The sequence below is a fragment of the Rosa rugosa genome, chromosome 1 (assembly GCF_958449725.1).
Source record: "Rosa rugosa chromosome 1, drRosRugo1.1, whole genome shotgun sequence".
In the NCBI taxonomy this organism is placed as follows: Eukaryota; Viridiplantae; Streptophyta; class Magnoliopsida; order Rosales; family Rosaceae; genus Rosa; species Rosa rugosa.
In genome coordinates, this window is record NC_084820.1 from 55,950,819 (window position 1) to 55,964,589 (window position 13,771).

The 13,771-nt window shown below is 39.7% G+C and overlaps 2 long non-coding RNA genes across 2 annotated transcripts; both read right to left on the reverse strand.

The window, feature by feature from the left end:
- Positions 1 to 1,729: 1,729 nt before the first annotated feature.
- Positions 1,730 to 3,955, reverse strand: LOC133742127 (uncharacterized). Its single transcript, XR_009862366.1, has 3 exons — positions 3,396 to 3,955; positions 2,765 to 2,841; positions 1,730 to 1,885 (listed from the first exon to the last, which is right to left on the reverse strand). It is a non-coding gene; the product is annotated as an uncharacterized LOC133742127 (long non-coding RNA).
- A 4,382-nt stretch (positions 3,956 to 8,337) lies between these two features.
- On the reverse strand, positions 8,338 to 11,087 carry LOC133742131 (uncharacterized). Its single transcript, XR_009862376.1, has 3 exons — positions 10,542 to 11,087; positions 9,911 to 9,987; positions 8,338 to 9,031 (listed from the first exon to the last, which is right to left on the reverse strand). It is a non-coding gene; the product is annotated as an uncharacterized LOC133742131 (long non-coding RNA).
- Positions 11,088 to 13,771: the final 2,684 nt, after the last annotated feature.

Below are 13,771 nucleotides of genomic sequence, written 5' to 3' on the forward strand. Positions count from 1 at the left end.
GCATTCTGGAGACGCGACTGTTCACTCCAAAGGAAAAGAAATTTTCTTCCGAGCTCAAGCCTTTCTCTCTCAACTCTTCAGCCTTTCTCTTCTCAAATCCCCAGTTTTTCACTCTCAGATCTTCAATCTTTCTTTCTCAGGTCTTTTCTTCCATTTGAAGATTCGATCTCATCTTTCCTCTGAGAATCTCAGATCTCCAATCACCAGTTCAACAACTCCAATCCTTCTAACAAAATCTCCCTCAAACACTAAACCATGTATTCCTCGATTTTCACATCCTCTCACTCCATGACCCAAGAGCCACGAACTCTGCAACTAATGGAGCTCCAAACCCCGCAACAAATGGAACTACAACAACAGCAACCAACAGAGGAGGGAGGAAACACCCAAGCAGCCGGAAGTAGTGCCAACATGGATTTCTGGCGAAGCCGTACCAGGTGGATTCCTACTCCAGAACAAATAAGAATCCTCAAGGATCTTTACTACGTCAAGGGATTTAAGCGTCCAACTACAGAGCACATTCACGAGATCTGCCTCCAGCTGAACCAGTATGGACATGTTGAGGGTAAGAACATTTACTTTTGGTTCCAGAACGTCAGGGCTCGAGAGAAGCAGATGAATAGGTGTAATCAGGCTGCTCCAGTGCCCATGGGAACTAGTTCTCTTGGTACTGGTGGATCCATTGATCTCAATTTTGGGTCCACTGGTTCTACTGGTGCTGGTGGATCCATCGACATCAATTTTGGGCCAGCTGGTGGATCCATTGACATCAATTTTGGGTCCACTAGTTCTACTGATGATGGTAGATCCATTGATCTCAACTTTGGTTCCACCTATTCTACTGGTAATGAAGGATTTCTTGATTTAAATTTTGTTTCATATTCTTCCTCACACTTCAACACTAATACCAGTACAACTCTTTTGGCACAACAGGAGGACAAACATCCCTGCAACAACGAGGAGGAGATCACCAGGAGGTTCAAACTCTTCCTTTGTTCCCCGTGCATGGCGAGGACGTCTTTGGTAACCTGAAGGCTACTTCCGAGGAAGGTAGCGCTTTTGGTTACTATTCTGGTGGCTCAGGCGGTTACCACAGTGGCTCAAACGTTTCTCTTGAGCTCAGCCTCAACCCATCCGGAGCTGCTGACTAGGCTTAGCATAGCATAGTCCTTGTTTTCCTTTTTTTTTTTTGTAATATAAAATCAATAAGATGGTGTGCATGTTTTCTTTTCTTTTTGTTTAACCATCAACAACACCAAGGATCGAACCTTGGTCACCCAATACTATTTTCAAAACCATAAACAACTCTACTGCACACATCTTTCATAATTGGCATCCCCCTATGAGGAGCTTAGAGTATTAACTCTATTGCCCCAGCACTAATTAAAGTGGTAAAAGACTCATCCTAAAATTAATAAGATTGAATGTATGTTGATACTTTTCCAAAATCACAACAAACACTCGAAATAATTTCGAACACAACAAGATAGTATTGCACACACAAACAAAGTTGTAAAAGACTTCGCTGTTAAATAACGAAAGATGCATCATGCAACATACCACATAGAACAACACTTTACAAAAAGAATTCACACGCAAAAGTCTACTATAGACATCAAGCACAGCCTGTCACAACACACCAAGAGATTAGGTGTCACGCCCCGGATTTTGAATGATAAATTCAAATCCGAAACCTGAATAATTACAATTACAAAAAAACCAAATCTCGAAACTTCGAGTTCATTATTACAATTCACTCTCACAATATATTATAAAGCTCAAATGAGCATAACACACCTCACAACTTACAATTGTTGTAAAACTCTAACAATTGCTCTAACCGCACGATCACCGTCCTGGTTCTCCTGTCCTGTAGGATTACCCGCTACACAATTTGAATAGTGTACCGGGAGTTGCAACAACACAAAACCCGGTAAGCTTTTTACAGCCAGTATGAGTAAACAAGAAAGAATTGTTGATTTATTAGATTTCAAGACTACCACAAACCCACGTTACTTTCTCACTCTCATATATATATATAGACACTTATGAGTTACTCTCAATTTAGCTCATAAGATCACTCACTCTCATATATATATATAGACACTTATGAGTTACTCTCAATTTAGCTCATAAGATCACTCACTCTCATATATATATATAGACACTTATGAGTTACTCTCAAATTTGCTCATAAGATTTCCCAACATTTGGTAGACAGACTCATATATATATATAGACCCTTATGAGTTACTCTCAATTTCCCTCATAAGGTTACCATATATATATTGACAATTATGAGTTACTCTCAATTTCACTCATAAGTTCACTCCACATTTGGCAGACAGACTAGAGCTCTAACTGAACGTAACCACTCGTCCGGCCACAGACGTGATTACGATTTAATACTATTAATAACCACCAGCCCGGTACGAGAGCGTGATTCACTAATAGATGCCATGGTCACCTCGTGACCTAGTGATCTCCACAGATCACAACAATTTATTGTTCCTCAACAATAAAACTCAACACCTCTCACAATATATTGTTTCTCAACAATAAACTCAATATCTCTCACAATATATTGTTTCTCAACAATAACTCAACACAACTCCAACAATACATATTATTTTACGTAATAATATATATACAGACATTCACACAGGAATGTCTAGTAACACCAACAATAGTTCATATGATTGCAACAAAATAAAGCAATTAATTGTATTGGGTTCGTAATATGAACCACGTGAGGTTTACTCACCTCTAATTCCCGTTGCGTCTTCTAAACAGCTCAACAACGATTTTACGAATCGTCCGCCAAATCAATCCGCCAATCACCTAATCAAATGTGACTTGAATTTAGCTAACAATTCCAAAACATACTTAAACGACAATCCAACGGTCGGATTCTAACTTATATAAAAATCCGACGGACGGATTCTCACGAATCGCCTCCCGAATCACTGTTTTGCAATTATACGAAGATCCAACGGTCGGATCTTCGCCCATGACCACACAAGGTCATTGGGACAGTCATACGATCAACATATCAAAACTACAAGTCCATCAGACGGTCCGATCTTCACAGATCATTAATCGAACAATCGAAATCGTTCGAAATCGTAAAATTCATAACTAAATCATACGATATCCGAAAATTGCGTATAATATATCGAAATGATCGTATTGAAATATAGAATCTAAAAATGCACAGAAACTATATTTTTGACCCCCGGAGTTGGCCGGAAAGGGTCGCCGGAGTTAGTGGCAGAGCCGCCGCCGACCACCGCCAATGGTGTCGGGGCCGGGCTGCTCCTCTTCATCTCATCAAGCCCAACCACTTTCCTAACTAGCATGAAGTCTAAAAATGACCGGAAGTGGTCGAAAATTACCTCAAGAAGAAAGAGGCCGAAATCGCCCAAAATCGCTCAAATCTGAAATTCGTCTTCCTCGGGTTGAATCGAGATGTGAAACTTGGTGAGTTTATAGAGCATGGCAAGGCGAACAAAGCCCAGTTGGTCTCCCCTCCTACCTTTGCCGGAGTTGGCTGGAATTTGAAGAAATGCATGAAAAATGGTCTGACCTTCTTTGCTTCGATTCGTTGTCTATGGTGAATGATAGGATGCAAGACATATATGAATGGAAAGCTGGTTTCAAGGCGAAGAGATTGATATCAATTTCATGGCCATAGGTGGCCGGATGAAGTCGTGGCGACGCCGTGAAGCCAAGGCAGCGAGGAGGAGAAAAATCTGGAAATTTTCGGGTTTCCTTATTGAGAAATCTGATTTTTTGTATTTATAGAAAATTCTCAATTTTAAAATATTCATAACTTATTCATACGAACTCCAAATAATGCGTTCCACATGTCCACGAACTCGTATCGACGAGCTCTACAACTTTCATGAAGGAAGTTTTCCCAAATTTTGAACGTATAAAAAGTCAACTTTGTTGACCCCCTAAAAACGTTCGTTTTCGAAAATAAAATCGTTCGAACTAATTCCACAACTTTTCCAAGCTTCGTACATCGCTCCTACTATCGTGAAATCATTTCTAAAAAACCATGGAATTTAATTTGGATTTTTCGGGGTATTACAATCTACCCTCCTTAAAGAAATTTCGTCCCGAAATTTGAGCGTAAGTCAATTCCTCTCGATTAAGGTTGACCTAATCATAGAATCTCCATCTTTTCCAAATCTGTAGTAATCTACAAAGCCACAATCCTTTGTATAAAAATACATTCCTAGGGCCACTAAATCCTTTCATCACAATGTAAATTCACAAAACAACTGCTCAACATCACTCCACATCAATTACACAAAATCATCACGTGGATCATCTCATAGATCCTTACATAGATCTTCACATAGATCATCACATAGATCTTCACATAGATCATCACTCTGTACTGGCATACAAGCACAGTAAACACTCCCACAAAGTGTTTCGCTACTCAATTAGCATCACGGTAAATCTCTATAGTAAAACTCAAGCATGCACCATTCTTCACAACAATAGAGATGCATCACTCAAAACAAATCATCCCCAAAAGCACGCCAATAAAATATGTCACCCAGTGACGATGACTTGGGCTTGTTCAATCCTTGGGCTAAGCATTAGGGCTGGTCAATTGGGCCGAAGAAACCGAACCATCCAAATTTCGAACCGGCCCAAACCACTTTGGGTTTAACATTTGGGCCTACTATTCGGGCCGAACAATTGGGCTTACTATTTGGGCCTACCAATCGGCCCACCAACTTCCAGCTCGGCTACGGTATGAAATTGTACATACCGTATATACGTATACATACCGTACAGATCGTGTATACGTATGCATACCGTACAACTGTATATACGTATGCATACTGTACAGACCGTATATACGTATGTATACCGTACATACCGTATATACGTCCGTATATCAAGCATATACGAGACCCAAAAATATTTGTAAGAGGTAGGGTTCGAACTCCCGACCTCAAACACGAAGGTTTTGCTCCCAACCACTGAAGCAAGAGCTGCCTTCATTAATATATGCTCACGTGTTATATTTATTATGTCATAAGCGACATAAATAAAATAACGGGGGAGGCAAGGTTCGAAACCTCAACCTGCCGCACGAAACCTTTGTCCCCCAACCACTGGAGCACAAGCTGTGCTTAATATAATGTGTACAAATTTTATACTTATTATGTCATAAACGAACATAATAAAAATAAACAAGAGGCGAGGTTCGAACCTCAGACCTCTTGTACACGAACTGTACACTCAACCACTCGAGCACGGCTGCTCACGTTATTATCCATACCAATCCTTTTATTTAAACCAACTGTTTCAACTGTTTCAACAATTCGGCCCAAAACATCCAAGACTGTTGCAGAAACCCAGCCCAACGTATCCAAAACTGTTACAGAAATCCGGCCCAACTCATCCAAAACTGTTTCAGAAACTCGGCCCATCATGTCCAAAACTGTTTCTGAAACTCGGCCCATCAGGCCTCCACCCACAGCTACAGTGATGCCTTGATCCGAGACAGGCCCAAGTACGGCCCACTTGTGTCACGGCTTATCCCTTCCGTGATTTACGGCAGTCAAATCTGCTTTCGGCTAAAGCTGTCTGCCACAGCATCTCGAGGTTCGGCCTGTCCCCTTACACGCTCTCCACGCGCCAACAACTTTTCCGGGTTTTCAGATGACTTTAATCCAACGCGTGGATTCAAATTCTGAGATCGTTCATCCAACGGTGGAGATCTGCTCACCTTGTTCTATAAATAGGTGCATTCTGGGGAAAAACTGTTCACTCCAAAAGAAAAGAAATTTTCTTCCGAGCTCAAGCCTTTCTCTCTCAACTCTTCAGCCTTTCTCTTCTCAAATCCTTTCTTCATCAATTTCAATCCTTCTCTTCTGATCTTCTCTCCCATCTAGTTGATTCAATCCCATCTTTCCTCTGAACTTTCAGATCTTCAATCTTTTCCTCCAAATCTTCAATCCTTCTTTCTCAGATCTTTTCTTCCATTTGAAGATTCGATCTCATCTTTCCTCTGAGAATCTCAGATCTCCAATCACCAGTTCAACAACTCCAATCCTTCTAACAAAATCTCCCTCAAACACTAAACCATGTATTCCTCGATTTCCACATCCTCTCACCCCATGACCCAAGAGCCACGAACTCTGCAACTAATGGAGCTCCAAACCCCGCAACAAATGGAACCACAACAACAGCAACCAACAGAGGAGGGAGGAAACACCCAAGCAGCTGGAAGTAGTGCCAACATGGATTTCTGGCGAAGCCGTACCAGGTGGATTCCTACTCCAGAACAAATAAGAATCCTCAAGGATCTTTACTACGTCAAGGGATTTAAGTGCCCAACTACAGAGCAGATCCACGAGATCTGTCTCCAGCTGAACCAGTATGGGTATGTTGAGGGTAAGAACATTTACTTTTGGTTCCAGAACGTCAGGGCTCGAGAGAAGCAGATGAATAGGTGTAATCAGGCTGCTCCAGTGCCCATGAGAACTAGTTCTCTTGGTACTGGTAGATCCATTGATCTCAATTTTGGGTCCACTGGTTCTACTGGTGCTGGTGGATCCATCGACATCAATTTTGGGCCAGCTGGTGGATCCATTGACATCAATTTTGGGTCCACTAGTTCTACTGATGATGGTAGATCCATTGATCTCAACTTTGGTTCCACCTATTCTACTGGTAATGAAGGATTTCTTGATTTAAATTCTGTTTCATATTCTTCCTCACACTTCAACACTAATACTAGTACAACTCTTTTGGCACAACAGGAGGACAAACATCCCTGCAACAACGAGGAGGAGATCACCAGGAGGTTCAAACTCTTCCTCTGTTCCCCGTGCACGGCGAGGACGTCTTTGGTAACCTGAAGGCTACTTCCGAGGAAGGTAGCGCTTTTGGTTACTATTCTGGTGGCTCAGGCGGTTACCACAGTGGCTCAAACGTTTCTCTTGAGCTCAGCCTCAACCCATCCGGAGCTGCTGACTAGGCTTAGTATAGCATAGTCCTCGTTTCCCTTTTTGTAATATAAAATCAATAAGATTGTGTGCATGTTTTCTTTTTCTTTTTTTGTTTAACCACAACAACACCAAGGATCGAACCTTGGTCACTTAATACTCTTTTCAAAACCATCGAGACTCTGCTGCACACATCTTTCAAAATGATTTATCACAAACAATCATTCAAAACCTAGCAATCAATTAAGTCACACAGAGGTCAAGCTAGTATCCTCTGAGTCAAACCAAACACAATAATTTCGTCGCTAGAATTAGGGATTAATAAAGCTAAACACTTCCTGAGTTAGCTAGGAAAAACCCACATCTTTAGAGTTACACTTACAACTCTAAAAAAAATCTCGATCACTCCATCTATCAATTGCTTCAACAAGCAATATGTACCATCTTAGCATCCACTAATCGATACTGGTACCACACTCAGTATCTCACCCACGAATCACCTCACTGCTCATTTGGTGGTAAGTCAACATCTAGTGGGTCAAAATTCTGTGATTATAGCACTTCACACTAACCACGTCATAATCCATAATCTGTCCTCACAACAGTATCTGGCCTCATAAATTAGTTATACAACCCTAGCACTCCTAGAGTTGAAAACAACGTTATTACCTAAGCTCATACATCAACACAATGTCTCTTCACAGTCAATCCTATCACGAGGTCATATCAATCTTCCCATAAGTCAACCATACACAAAATCCATCATAGTAACAACGAATTATGCATTACTACTCAACAATAGTCAGTGAACCAGCACTCCACAATAATTTCCAATACCATCCGCAGATCTCAAACCACACCCCGACATTTAGCTAATATATAGTAGCTATCCTAAACACCAAACAACTGTGCATGAATGAATGCTCCATTATAACACAATTCCATCACTAAGCAACCAATAACTGCTAAGTATTCTTCAACTCAAAACATCTGCATATCCAACTAATGGAAAGTATCACAACTACTAGTCAAATACTCGTAACGACTTTAGATACAAGCATTGGTCAAACACCATGACCCCAACAACCAACGACTACAATGCACATAAGGATACTGTTTTTCGTGAAAACCATCCTCAATAACTCCACCAGAGTTTAATCCAAAGGTTCCCATTCCTCAAAGGTGATAACTCAAAGAAGCTACACAAGCTCCACCACTTCACTTACAAAGTCAACCCATGCCATGATCACTTGACATACTACCCTTATTAAAGGTAACATAAGTATTTCCCAAATTACATCACTACACTCGAACACCAATATAGTCTTGAGAATTCTGTCTCATAATCTCTCACACTCCTATCATCTTGAGTTGGTGAGATCAATTCTCTTTTCAACTATTCCTAGGGTCTCAATCTCTTTCACCATTTCAACCCAAGAATAACATCCATCACATCAACTACAGGTAGACTAGGCAACTCAACCTCTAATGCCTCCACCTCATCCTCAACTGTCTCCATAGAAAGGTCATGTCCCTACATCAGACTCGACCTCTACCTCACCGACTCATCAGAGTTAAATCCAGAGGTTCCTATTCCTCGAAGATCACAACTCGCGGAAACTAAACTTATTCTAATACGAACTTAGTAGACAACTCTACCGTCCTACGGACTTACACGTTGTCTAGACCCCATACTAAGACATACCCAATGATTTTACCAGTACCGAAGAGTATATGATGGGGATCCGCTGCAGACGGGCCATCACTCGGGAGGTACTGATTATCACCAAATATGTACCTTACGCTCTGATACCAAACTGTCACGCCCCGGATTTTGAATGATAAATTCAAATCCGAAACCTGAATAATTACAATTACAAAAAAACCAAATCTCGAAACTTCGAGTTCATTATTACAATTCACTCTCACAATATATTATAAAGCTCAAATGAGCATAACACACCTCACAACTTACAATTGTTGTAAAACTCTAACAATTGCTCTAACCGCACGATCACCGTCCTGGTTCTCCTGTCCTGTAGGATTACCCGCTACACAATTTGAATAGTGTACCGGGAGTTGCAACAACACAAAACCCGGTAAGCTTTTTACAGCCAGTATGAGTAAACAAGAAAGAATTGTTGATTTATTAGATTTCAAGACTACCACAAACCCACGTTACTTTCTCACTCTCATATATATATATAGACACTTATGAGTTACTCTCAATTTAGCTCATAAGATCACTCACTCTCATATATATATATAGACACTTATGAGTTACTCTCAATTTAGCTCATAAGATCACTCACTCTCATATATATATATAGACACTTATGAGTTACTCTCAAATTTGCTCATAAGATTTCCCAACATTTGGTAGACAGACTCATATATATATATAGACCCTTATGAGTTACTCTCAATTTCCCTCATAAGGTTACCATATATATATTGACAATTATGAGTTACTCTCAATTTCACTCATAAGTTCACTCCACATTTGGCAGACAGACTAGAGCTCTAACTGAACGTAACCACTCGTCCGGCCACAGACGTGATTACGATTTAATACTATTAATAACCACCAGCCCGGTACGAGAGCGTGATTCACTAATAGATGCCATGGTCACCTCGTGACCTAGTGATCTCCACAGATCACAACAATTTATTGTTCCTCAACAATAAAACTCAACACCTCTCACAATATATTGTTTCTCAACAATAAACTCAATATCTCTCACAATATATTGTTTCTCAACAATAACTCAACACAACTCCAACAATACATATTATTTTACGTAATAATATATATACAGACATTCACACAGGAATGTCTAGTAACACCAACAATAGTTCATATGATTGCAACAAAATAAAGCAATTAATTGTATTGGGTTCGTAATATGAACCACGTGAGGTTTACTCACCTCTAATTCCCGTTGCGTCTTCTAAACAGCTCAACAACGATTTTACGAATCGTCCGCCAAATCAATCCGCCAATCACCTAATCAAATGTGACTTGAATTTAGCTAACAATTCCAAAACATACTTAAACGACAATCCAACGGTCGGATTCTAACTTATATAAAAATCCGACGGACGGATTCTCACGAATCGCCTCCCGAATCACTGTTTTGCAATTATACGAAGATCCAACGGTCGGATCTTCGCCCATGACCACACAAGGTCATTGGGACAGTCATACGATCAACATATCAAAACTACAAGTCCATCAGACGGTCCGATCTTCACAGATCATTAATCGAACAATCGAAATCGTTCGAAATCGTAAAATTCATAACTAAATCATACGATATCCGAAAATTGCGTATAATATATCGAAATGATCGTATTGAAATATAGAATCTAAAAATGCACAGAAACTATATTTTTGACCCCCGGAGTTGGCCGGAAAGGGTCGCCGGAGTTAGTGGCAGAGCCGCCGCCGACCACCGCCAATGGTGTCGGGGCCGGGCTGCTCCTCTTCATCTCATCAAGCCCAACCACTTTCCTAACTAGCATGAAGTCTAAAAATGACCGGAAGTGGTCGAAAATTACCTCAAGAAGAAAGAGGCCGAAATCGCCCAAAATCGCTCAAATCTGAAATTCGTCTTCCTCGGGTTGAATCGAGATGTGAAACTTGGTGAGTTTATAGAGCATGGCAAGGCGAACAAAGCCCAGTTGGTCTCCCCTCCTACCTTTGCCGGAGTTGGCTGGAATTTGAAGAAATGCATGAAAAATGGTCTGACCTTCTTTGCTTCGATTCGTTGTCTATGGTGAATGATAGGATGCAAGACATATATGAATGGAAAGCTGGTTTCAAGGCGAAGAGATTGATATCAATTTCATGGCCATAGGTGGCCGGATGAAGTCGTGGCGACGCCGTGAAGCCAAGGCAGCGAGGAGGAGAAAAATCTGGAAATTTTCGGGTTTCCTTATTGAGAAATCTGATTTTTTGTATTTATAGAAAATTCTCAATTTTAAAATATTCATAACTTATTCATACGAACTCCAAATAATGCGTTCCACATGTCCACGAACTCGTATCGACGAGCTCTACAACTTTCATGAAGGAAGTTTTCCCAAATTTTGAACGTATAAAAAGTCAACTTTGTTGACCCCCTAAAAACGTTCGTTTTCGAAAATAAAATCGTTCGAACTAATTCCACAACTTTTCCAAGCTTCGTACATCGCTCCTACTATCGTGAAATCATTTCTAAAAAACCATGGAATTTAATTTGGATTTTTCGGGGTATTACATTAGGTCCTCTAGTATCACACTTCGCCTTAGTAAGAAAAGTCTTAAGGCTGATAAGGCATCTCTATTCCCTACACCTTGCTAAAGTTAGCATCCATTCGTCTCCTAAACCCATAGTCTTGAGAACTCTATCTCATAACCTCTCACACTCCTATCATCTTTGAGTTGTGAGATCAATTCTCTTTCCAACTACTTCTAAATCCTCAACATTTTTCACCATTTCAACCTAAGAATAGAATTCATCACATCAACCACTAGTGGAACAGACAGCTCAACCTCGGCTGCCTACACCTCATCCACAACTGTCTCCATAGAAAGATCCTGTTCCTACATCAGACTAGACCTCTACCTAAGGGTCTACCTCAATCCTTAGTTATGCTTCCCAATTTGTCCATTACTTCGGAAGCATAGCAAAAATTGTTTAAAACTTGTATAACACTCAAACATAGCATCAGTCAATACAAGTACCTAATAACCAATATACTAACACACCAAGGGTATTTCATAACTCCTAATACGACCAAACGTCCTAGATGACTTCTAACACTCTCACATACCAATGACTTGATCAATACTGAAGAGCACACGATGGGGATCCGCTGCAGACGGGCCATCACTCGGAAAGTATTGACAAATCATTAAGTATGCACCTCACGCTCTGATACCAATCTGTCACACCCCGAATTCTGAATTTAAGTAATTCATATTCGAAGCATGAACCTCAAATACCCTGTTTATAATCTCAGAATTTTTTTCTCAAAATCAACAGCACATTACACCTCTCGATAATTACATAAACCAAATCCTCAAGCTACTTATTACAGTACACTCTCACCAAAACAAATTATAAAGCTCAAGAGAGCACAATTCTCCTCACAAAACAAATGCTATAAATCTAATACTAATACTCTAAACCGCACGATCACTGCCCTGATTCTCCTGACCTGTAAGACTACCCGCTACACAATTTGAATAGTGTACCGGGAGTTGCAACAACACAAAACCCGGTGAGCTTTTGACAGCCCGTATGAGCAAACAAGAAAGAACTGTTGATTTATTCAATTATATTTATTATAACTCAAGTAAACAATCGACGCACTCACAATGTAATTCCAAAAATCAAAGAAACATATATAAGCATATTTATTCTCGATACTTCTTTTAAAACTCAGCATTTGACTGATCACCACCAACAAATATTGCAACATTAATATGTGAAATAACATTAAAGCAAAGCATGCTTGATTCTCTTTCCACTAACACCTTCACATATTAACAATATATCACAAATAGATATTTGATCAAAATAATATAAGTACACTTTTCTTTTTAGTGAATTTTCGGATTAACTGGTAACAAATCATAAATACAAGTGCTAGGGTCCAACGTACTATACCCAAAGCACGAGTAAGCCAGGTTGACTGGTAACAAATCACAAATCCACGTACTAGGGTCCAACGTACTATACCCAAAGTACGGGAAAGCCGCAGCATACTAGGGTCCAACGTACTATACCCAAGTATGTATACTCAAAGTAAGCAACCTTCCTAAGAGTATAATAGTGCACTATCTGTAGGGACTAGGGCCCAAGGCTAATTTCCACATAACACCAAAACACATTTACCAGTAATTCACTTAAGCACGGGGTAGTAGATAACACCCGACTTCACAATTGTACTTCTCAGACATAATCAAAATCACCAAAATACAATCTTTATGATTTATAGATCGTATATATGTATATGTACACCCACATAAAGAGACATATTATTTCAAGACAAATCTTTATTTCTTAAAATAATTTCCACATATTCACCATTGGGCATATAAAATAACTTTCACATCACATTATCAACATTTCATTATTCAACAATTAAATGTGAGATTAATATCTTGAATAATATCCAAATCCATTCTCAATCATTTCATCACATCAATCACACGTCAACCAATATATATATTTCACGTAAATATATATATACGTAATCATCCGCTCAGGGATGACCACTAATACCAACTATAGTTCAAGCATAAAAACGGTGAAATTCATTTGTATAATAAAATCATTTTACTTACCTATGGACCGTAGTTGATCAAGTCCATATGATTTAAAACAAATATTTATTCCATAAATATTTTCACACAATTATGACAAAAATAAAGTAATTAAATTTATTCAGTTCGTAATATGAACCACGTGAGGTTTACTCACCTCTAATCCAGCTGCGTCTTCTTAACAGCTAAAACAACAATTTTCCCGAATTGTCCGCCAAATCAATCCGTCGATAACCTAATCCAATAATGATCTTAACTTAGCCAACAACTCATAAATGTAATTAAACGACGATCCAACGCTCAGATTCAAATTAAACGATGATCCAACGGTCGGATCCTCACGGATCGCCTTTAGGATCATCCTCCAAAATTATCACGAAGATCCAACGGTCAGATCTTCCTGAATCGCCTTTACTAACATCTCCACAAAATTATACGAAAATCCGACGGTCGGATTCTCACGAATCGCCTTCCG